The 8,556-nt window shown below is 36.3% G+C and overlaps 1 protein-coding gene across 1 annotated transcript in view; it reads right to left on the reverse strand.

Annotated features, from left to right (window-relative positions):
- The window catches only part of stat3 (signal transducer and activator of transcription 3 (acute-phase response factor)), a 44,522-nt gene extending 40,080 nt beyond the window's left edge, over positions 1-4,442 (reverse strand). The window contains exon 1 of the mRNA XM_073841462.1: positions 4,278-4,442. The gene's annotated coding sequence lies outside the window, so the exon portion shown is untranslated. The remainder of the gene's footprint in view (positions 1-4,277) is intronic.
- Between the last annotated feature and the right edge of the window lie 4,114 nt (positions 4,443-8,556).

Here is an 8,556-nt window from a genome sequence, read left to right on the forward strand (position 1 = left end):
AAGTTTTTTAACAATATGATTTTTAATGTGTTTTTTTATTCTCTTCTGCACTTATTTGATCCAAAATACAGAAAAAGCAGTAATATTGTGAAATATTTTTACTATTTAAAATGACTGATTTCCATTTAAATATATTTTAAAATGTAATTTATTCCTGTGATTAAAGCTAAATTTTCAGCATCATTACAGAAAATATTCTAATATGCTGATTTGCGGTTCAAGAAACATTATATCATTAGGGGCCAAGCACCGAAGGTGCGAAGGCACCTATTGTTTTCGTTAGAATTCTTATTATTATTATTATTATTATTATTCTTCCGCCGCAAGTCTATGGCAGCCCATAGAACCGCTTGCGGGAAAGTTGTATAATTTGGCACACTGATAGAGGACCGTCCCAACATTAACCATAGCAAGTTTGGAGTCTCTAACTCAAACTCTCTAGCGCCACCATTTGTCCAAACTTTCACTTTCTTTTTGCTAATAACTTTTGAACCGTAAGCCACAAAATCAAAATTCCAATTTTCCCTGAATCCTTGGGTCATGCCGAGTCGAATGAACACCAAATTTCAAAAATCGTAAGGATTAGTTTTTTTTCTATAATTTTTTGTTTATAAAACCTACTTTTTCGAACTCGTCCTAGACGGTTTGTCTGATTTTCACCAAAATTGGCTCAGATCATCTACAGACCATGCAGGCAAAAAGTTATGGAATTCAAGTTGATTGGACAAACCGTTCTCGAATAACGCGCTATTTAATTCTACGAAAAGCGCGCAAAAATGGATGTAAGGCCATATCTCCGCAACGGTTTGTCGTATTGAGACCAAACTTGGTGTGTGTTATAACAAGCATGATCTGAGGCGTCCTGCAGTGTTTCGTAACAGTGCCACCTAGTGGTCAGGAGATATGAAAAATGGCTATTTTTGCTTATAACTTCTCAGTGATTTGGCCAAAAATCTCGAAACTCATTCTGTTAGATTCGGAGGAGCATGCCGAGTCGAACCATATCCAATTTTCCCAAGTCAGCCATTTTGGGTGTCGGCCATTTTGAATTTAGCTTTAAAATGCTGTATCTTGAGAACGGATTAACGTATCGTTTCGACAATAATTACAAAAATGTTCGGCACCATGCCCTGAATGTACATACCAATTTTGGGGCCAGTGCCACCTTGTGGTCAAAAGTTATAACGAAATTTCTAGAAATGCTAATAACTTCTGAAAAAAATGGCTTATTGTAATAAAAGTGATCTCAAAATATTCCTTGGGTCAGACCGAGAACATTGATACCCATTATGCCAAAATTGGCCTAACTTCCTGTTCGCCATTTTGATGAATGTAGAAAACCTACTTTTTCGAACTCCTCCTAGACCGTTAGTCGGATTTTCACCAAATTTGACTCGGATCATCTTCAGACCATGCTGACAAAAAGTTATGGATTTCGTGTCGATATTCGAAACCGTTTTCATTTAACGCATCAACGAATTTGCAGGTAAGATGCCAAAGCGTATCGGAAGCTGTATCTCTGCAAAGATTTGAGATATTTGCACCAAATTTGGTATGTGGCATTACCACCTCACACTGATTACAGCACATTAATTTGGTAACAGCGCCACCTATTGGTCAAGAGTAATGAAGCATTCATTAACCATTAGTTGTAAAAAGAACAAAAATGCTAATAACTGTAGATAGCATTAGCCTATTGTAATAAAACTGGTCTCAAAATATTCCTTGGGTCATGCCGACAACATAGATACCAATTATGCCACAGTTGGCCAAACTTCCTGTCCGCCATTTTGATCTATGTTGAAAACCTACTTTTTCGAACTAATCCTAGACCGTTCGTTCGATTTTCACCAAAATCGAGTCAGATCATCTTCAGACTGTGCTGACAAAAAGTTATGGATTTCATGTTGATAGATGGAACCGTTTTCGTACAGCGCCTCTATAAATTTTAGGCTTGATGTGAAAATGACTCTAAGGCTATATCTTTGGAAAACTTTTACATAATGACACCAAACTTTGTGTGAACGTTTGTCATCTCACACTAAACACACCACATCGATTTGATAACAGCGCCACCTGTTGGTCAAACCTAATAAGCCATTAAATCATATCAGTAGGCGTTCTACATCACTTTTCTGTCGTTTTGACTAAATCATCCTAAAATGGCTTCTTTTTACTTATTTTTGCAGTTGGTCTGCTGTTCCTGCCATCCTTAGCTCCTCATTTTCCGCTTTGAGTGCTTGGCCCCGTAATTGCTGCTTGCAGCTATATTTATTATTATTATTATTAATATTCAAAACAGTTGAATACATTTTTTGATTAATAGAAAGATCCAAAGATCAGTATTTATCTGAAATAAAAAGTTTTTGTATCATTATACACTATACCATTCAAAAGCTTGGAGTCAGTATTATTACTATTATTTTGGGGGGAAAGAAATTAATACTTTCACTTGGCAAGGATGCTTTAAATTGATCAAAAGTGATGATAAAGACATTTACAATGTTACAAAAGATTTCTATTTCACATGCTGTTCTTTTGAACTTTCTATTCTTTAAAGAAACCTGAATCTAATCTACTCAGCTGTTTTCAACATAATAATAAATGTTTTTTTAACAGCAAATCAGAATATTAGAATGATTGACTGGAGTAATGATGCTAAAAATTCAGCTTTAGAAATCACACCTACATTTTGAAATATATTCAAACAGAAATCATTTATTTTAAATACTAAAAATATTTCAAAATTGTACTGGTTTTGCTGTACTTTGGATCAAATAAATGCAGGCTTGCCATATTTATTTTAATGGAAACTTCTCCAATTCAAGCAAACCAAAACTCACTTACTTAGCTTTAATATGATTTACATTTTTGGTCACAACTTTATTCTTATTTTATTTTTGTACCATATTTTGGTAACTGTTATTTTAAAATGTGGAACATGGTAAAAACAAAGAATAAAAGAAGCTGTATCCAAACTTTTCAATACCACATCACTTTACCATTATATGTACAACCTTACTTCAAAATAAGTAGACAAACAGAAATCTCATAACCTAGTATTTCCAACGTGTCCATCACTCCGCGCCATCGTGCAAAACTGAAACCGGTATCGTTTGGCGTGTAAAGCAAAACTCCGTGAGGCGACACGAAAGACAGAAGCGAAAATGCGGCGACCAACCAGCGGCAAACGACGAGGTCAGGTGCCGCCGTTCTCCATCTCACACGAGGATTCCCTCGGCCATATACTGGAAGAGGTGACGTCATGGCGGCGCAGAGGTGGGGAATCCCCCTGGAGACAGCGCGTGAGAAAAAAAACGATAACCTTTCAACCATTGCAGCCGCCAGAATGAAATCCTAAAGCATGAAAGCTTGCCAGATCTGGATACAAAGCTGTTTTTATGCTGGGTCGGTGGGCGTAATCTAATCTACTGACTGCAACGATAACGAGAAGTGAAAATGAGAAACGTTTATTAGCGAATTATTGTCTTTTGTTTTTTACCTTCGTTTATTATATATAATTAATTGCCTCACCCTATTTATGTATTTCCTGTAGAGGCTATTTAAGAATTATAAGTACTTTAGGCGGTTCTGCATTAACGTAAATAATGACAATCATGCTAGTAAAGTATTATTAATTCTGACTGAGTTTAATTTTAATTTTAATTTTACTTCATATACACTTGTCCCTTTCTCACTTCATATATCTATTTACCTCATCCAATTTAATTTCAATGGTGTCTATTTGGCACTACTGTAAATGCTGACAACCACACACAAGTAAAACGTAAAAGACGACAACATGGCATCTATAAACCTACTGTGGCTTACTGATGAATCTGCATTTTTAAAAAGGCCAAAATCACTTTCACATCAGGTTCCAAAACATGTATTCAAGCGAACTGAAAACTTCATGATTCTTCAGACTCTTATTTTGTAATGTGTAAGGACTTGGCAACATACTAAGTGTTTGTGAAACGAAGTTATTCATGTAACTACCAAGTATCTACTGTCGCCTTGTCAGGTCACAGTGACATTCTCCCAGCTTCATGTCACGGCTCAGATGAAACAATGTGTACATTATTTCCGTCAAGAGCGCATCCCGTTCTCAGACTCAAGCAGCATAGATTGTGATCGATACATCAGCACAAGCTGAGCTGAAGCAGCACTGCAAAACATTATCTGACACAGTAACTCATATACAATCTCCACATAGAAACAACAGTAGAAGTGCGTTTCTTCACTGGCTTACAAAGCGACGTGGCTGGTCAACTTACCCTTCTATGTGTCGTTCAAGGTGTCTGAGAACAGGTCCCCCGCCGATACAAACACAGTCAACACGTTATTGACTTCGCTAAACACCGTTTAAGAGATTAAACGCTTTTCTAAAAAGCTCTTTTCCAACTTTTCTGTCAGTACCAACACGCAGCCTACAGTGGTCTATGCGAAAATGGGCTGCACATTTCCAGTTTCTCATTGATTGACAGGTCTTTGACGCTCTCACGGACGAGATCAGGATTTTGGCCAATCGCTGAGCTAGAACGACGCACAGTGGGCGGGTCATAGAGCAAGCGAGCTCTAGACCGCTTGTGTTTATTGCCCTGACTCGGATGGCTGTTCCGAGTGCTCTCTCCTCCTCTCGTAACGCGCTGTTCTGAAAGTGAGCGCGGCGGGGGGAGGACGAGCTTCTAGAACAGCACGCCTGGAAGTCATCTGAATTACTGGCAGTACCTACGTCATCTCAACTTTTAATTCAGTGGATGTAAAACGCGTACTGTGGTGACGTTTACTCAAATTATTTCTCCCCTTTTCACAACACGGTGTAGGTTTAAAGTGTGCCACTGGACACATACCTCACAACGAAACTAAATGACTACTTTGACAATACAATCAAAGCGCGTTTCATTTTATTTGAGAGAAAAATAGAAAATTCAAACCTATAGAATGGATCAAAGTGCTGTACATAAATGCACAGGACTTTAAAATGATTAAAAACATGAAATAACAGCAAATCACAACAAACAATTGCATATTAAATAATTAAATATCTAAACATGTATTTATTTATTTATTTATGTATTGAATGAATGAATAAAAAATGTATTGCTGCAAATGCAATCATTTTAGAAACAATATGGCTCAGCAAACAAATATCAATAAAGTTTACAATAAAGTTTTCCTGAGTGGACTATAGTTTTGTAATTACAGATGTTTAGTTCGTAGCCTCAAAACCTTATATAGTAGGTTAGGTTCAGGAATTTCTAATGGGTTTTTAGCAAAGCAATGGTTTCAAAATTCATGTTTCAGGTGTGACTGCCTGTAATTCATAACAAATCGAAAGCTTCTTCAAGTAGTGTTAACCACAGTCCTTTTTTACTCAGACATCAAAAAATGTTTTTAAAAACCCTCTGAAATTCCCAAAGGAAACCATGTGTTCGCCTACAAATTGACGTCATGATTGAGCTCTGATGTGTTTCTATCAAATTCAGGTTAATCTGTTCCCGCTCACACATTTCGACTGAACTTCGTCTTTGATTGATGGAAAATAATCTTTAACACAATGCTCCATTGTGTTCAGACCATTATCAGATATGTTTTTTTAAGTAGCTCTTCCAATCATATTTCCTTCAAGTATAAGAACTGGGTGTTACCAGGTCATATTTTCATCTGTTTGAATCAAACAGAGAGGCTTCTAAGGAAACGTCAAAGGATGTTTTCTACAGTCCAGAAGTCCCGGTCTAACTTCAGCAGGCTCTTGTTTTTTTCCCCCTTCGCATCTGGTTTCTCAATGCTGTCTTTAATACCAAACAGAAACTGTTGATGACAAAACACATTACTGTCTGTGTCACATTACTGATGCTGTGTCAAGAAATGATTCTGGAAATTACACATCACATGAGGTATATTAATACTGAAATGAAGGTCTTGTGCACATGCTTTTACTGTGAAAGAATGGTGTGTCTCATTGTTCTTAAAGGTGATTAATTATGCCCCTTATTACAAGATGTAATATAAGTCTTAGCTGTACCAAGTATTTATTTGTGAAGTTTCAGCCGGATTTTGAAAATGCCTATTTTGAGTGGAAGCAAAAACATGTGGTTTTCATGCATGGCTCTTTAAATGCAAATGAGCTGTTTCCCACCCCTTTTTCCACAATAGAGCTGTGCCTTTACAGCCTGGACCTCAGATATTCTGCTAAAAACATCTGTTTGGTTTTGATTAACATGTCTATTATGCTGAAATCATGCATTTTAAAGCCATATCTCTTAAAACTTGAGTGCACACATGAGAAGCACACATACTAGTGAGTACTAAACTAATTTCTCTTTCACGTCTTATTGCGCTTAAACTGTCAAATACAAACAAGTCTATGCTAAAAACAGACAGAAGTTACAAAAACAGTTGGTAATGTCTGTGAAGGTAAACAGCTGGGAAAGAAATCACATGTTTGTATTAGATCTGTGTGGCAGCAGCGCAATATACAATAGACAAAAAAGTAAATTCATTGCTCTCTTGTCTCTTCCAGGGCTGGGACTCCAAATAGTGTTCTTTGCAGCCAATGACAGAACAGTTTGCATGCTTTGCTTAAACTTTTGCCATTGCGTTAGAACTGGTAGACCATTGCTGCTTAAGAAAACAAAATGGAGGCGCCATGTGGAAACATGCTGATTAATGGGCGGTAATATTATAATAAGATCCCTTTATTATAGCAGCTCGTTTTTCACGTGTTTACAGAGAAAGGCTTACCAAAACAAAGTTGTTGTCCTTTATTTTTCACGTTTTCTTAGTTGATAGATGCACCTTTGACCCAATTATAGCACTTAAACACGGAAAAAGTCAGATTTTCATGATATGTCACCTTTAAGTTAAAATCTCACTTGGCTTAAGAATAAAAAAAATACACAGTAAACAATGTGAATATTTCACTCTTTCACTATGACAGAATTTTCATTGTTGCATTAAGTATTTCTCTAACACTTTTGCACAGAGCTGTTAAAAAGCTGCACATAGGCCTGTTGCTCACTAAATATAGCACTTCCTCAAGTTTTATTTTAGAAATACAAAGATATGTTTAGTTATGTTAACCACTGCAGAAGACAACAATGATGATGGAAGCAGAATAAAGAACCAGGAAATAATGAACATGTATTTACTGTCATTTCTCGCTAGTCAGCGCAGACGTCCTGTCACAATGGCACAAGTAAATATCCCCAAACATTCAGAGCATTTGATCTGGTTATTCAACAATGACTTACATTTTAATCATCCTCGTTTAAGTCACTTCTTGCCTGTCATCTCTCATCTGTTTATTTACCTGCACTTATCCACACAGCTGAATATATGCATGTAAAAAATTTTGTACAGAGTGATATAGTATGTGGTATGTATAGTATGTGCATTTCGAGTCCACAATACAAACTCACACAGGAAGAATGAGTATTCAGGAATGAAACACAAAAGATTTAAATTTGCATTCACACCCACAAAATGTTTGACTTATGATCTAATATGGTTAAGTGAAGTAATTCAGAAAGTGGCACATATGATTAATAACCAATGTATGCACCTCCCACATATTTAATAGTTTTATTTATTGATATAAAACAAAACTCATGCACACAATTTTTTTCTGTGACTGCAAGCCTCACATATTTTTGTCCTGGTGGGAAGTTCACATACAGCATTTACAGTATAGAGAAAATGCAGATAAACATCAGCTCAATGGGTTCTAGTTTGTTCTTCCTGCTGCTCTCTGCAAACACATAGCCATCTGTTCTCCTGAGACACTGATGGAAAACACAGATGTGCAGCAGTGCATGTTTGTGTGGTGCAGAGACCAATCCATACTGATGTCCATCTCATGCATCATTTATATTGCAAACAGTTTTCTTGCAATGAACAATATCGACACATCTGACATATATCCACAGAGACTGTAATCTATTTGAGTGATCATTATTTGTTCCATCATTAAGATTTTAAGACAGTTAATAGTAGCAGAGGTGTTATTAATAATAAAAAAGATACTCTTTACATAAGGCTAGCTAGCTAGATATAGATAGATAGATAGATAGATAGATAGATAGATAGATAGATAGATAGATAGATAGATAGATAGATAGATAGATAGATAGATAGATAGATAGATAGATAGATGCTGCTGTCCTGCTCCCCTTTTGGAAAAGCACTCTCCTTAATCAGATTCCTCGCATTGATTATTTAATGTAATCCCTCTACGACCAACACGACACCACCAAGGACAGAGAACATGAGGGAAGAAGCAGAGAAAGAGGCAGAGGCAAAAACAGCACACAGACAGAGAGTAGTCTGTCTTGCTTCTTTTAAAACCAGCAGCCTGTATAGTAATGCATTATGCCTTGTTACTGTCCAAACATGGCATCTATTTTTAGAAAACATGCTTTTACTTTTAGTGTAGTACTACATTGCATTAATAAGAAGCTTTTAAAACCTTCAAGTTAAATTATGGATTCACTTATAAATGTATTCATATCTGGTCTAAAGATACGAGAAATACTGCATTATTATGTAACATAT

This window comes from Garra rufa, chromosome 1 (genome assembly GCF_049309525.1).
Source record: "Garra rufa chromosome 1, GarRuf1.0, whole genome shotgun sequence".
In the NCBI taxonomy this organism is placed as follows: Eukaryota; Metazoa; Chordata; class Actinopteri; order Cypriniformes; family Cyprinidae; genus Garra; species Garra rufa.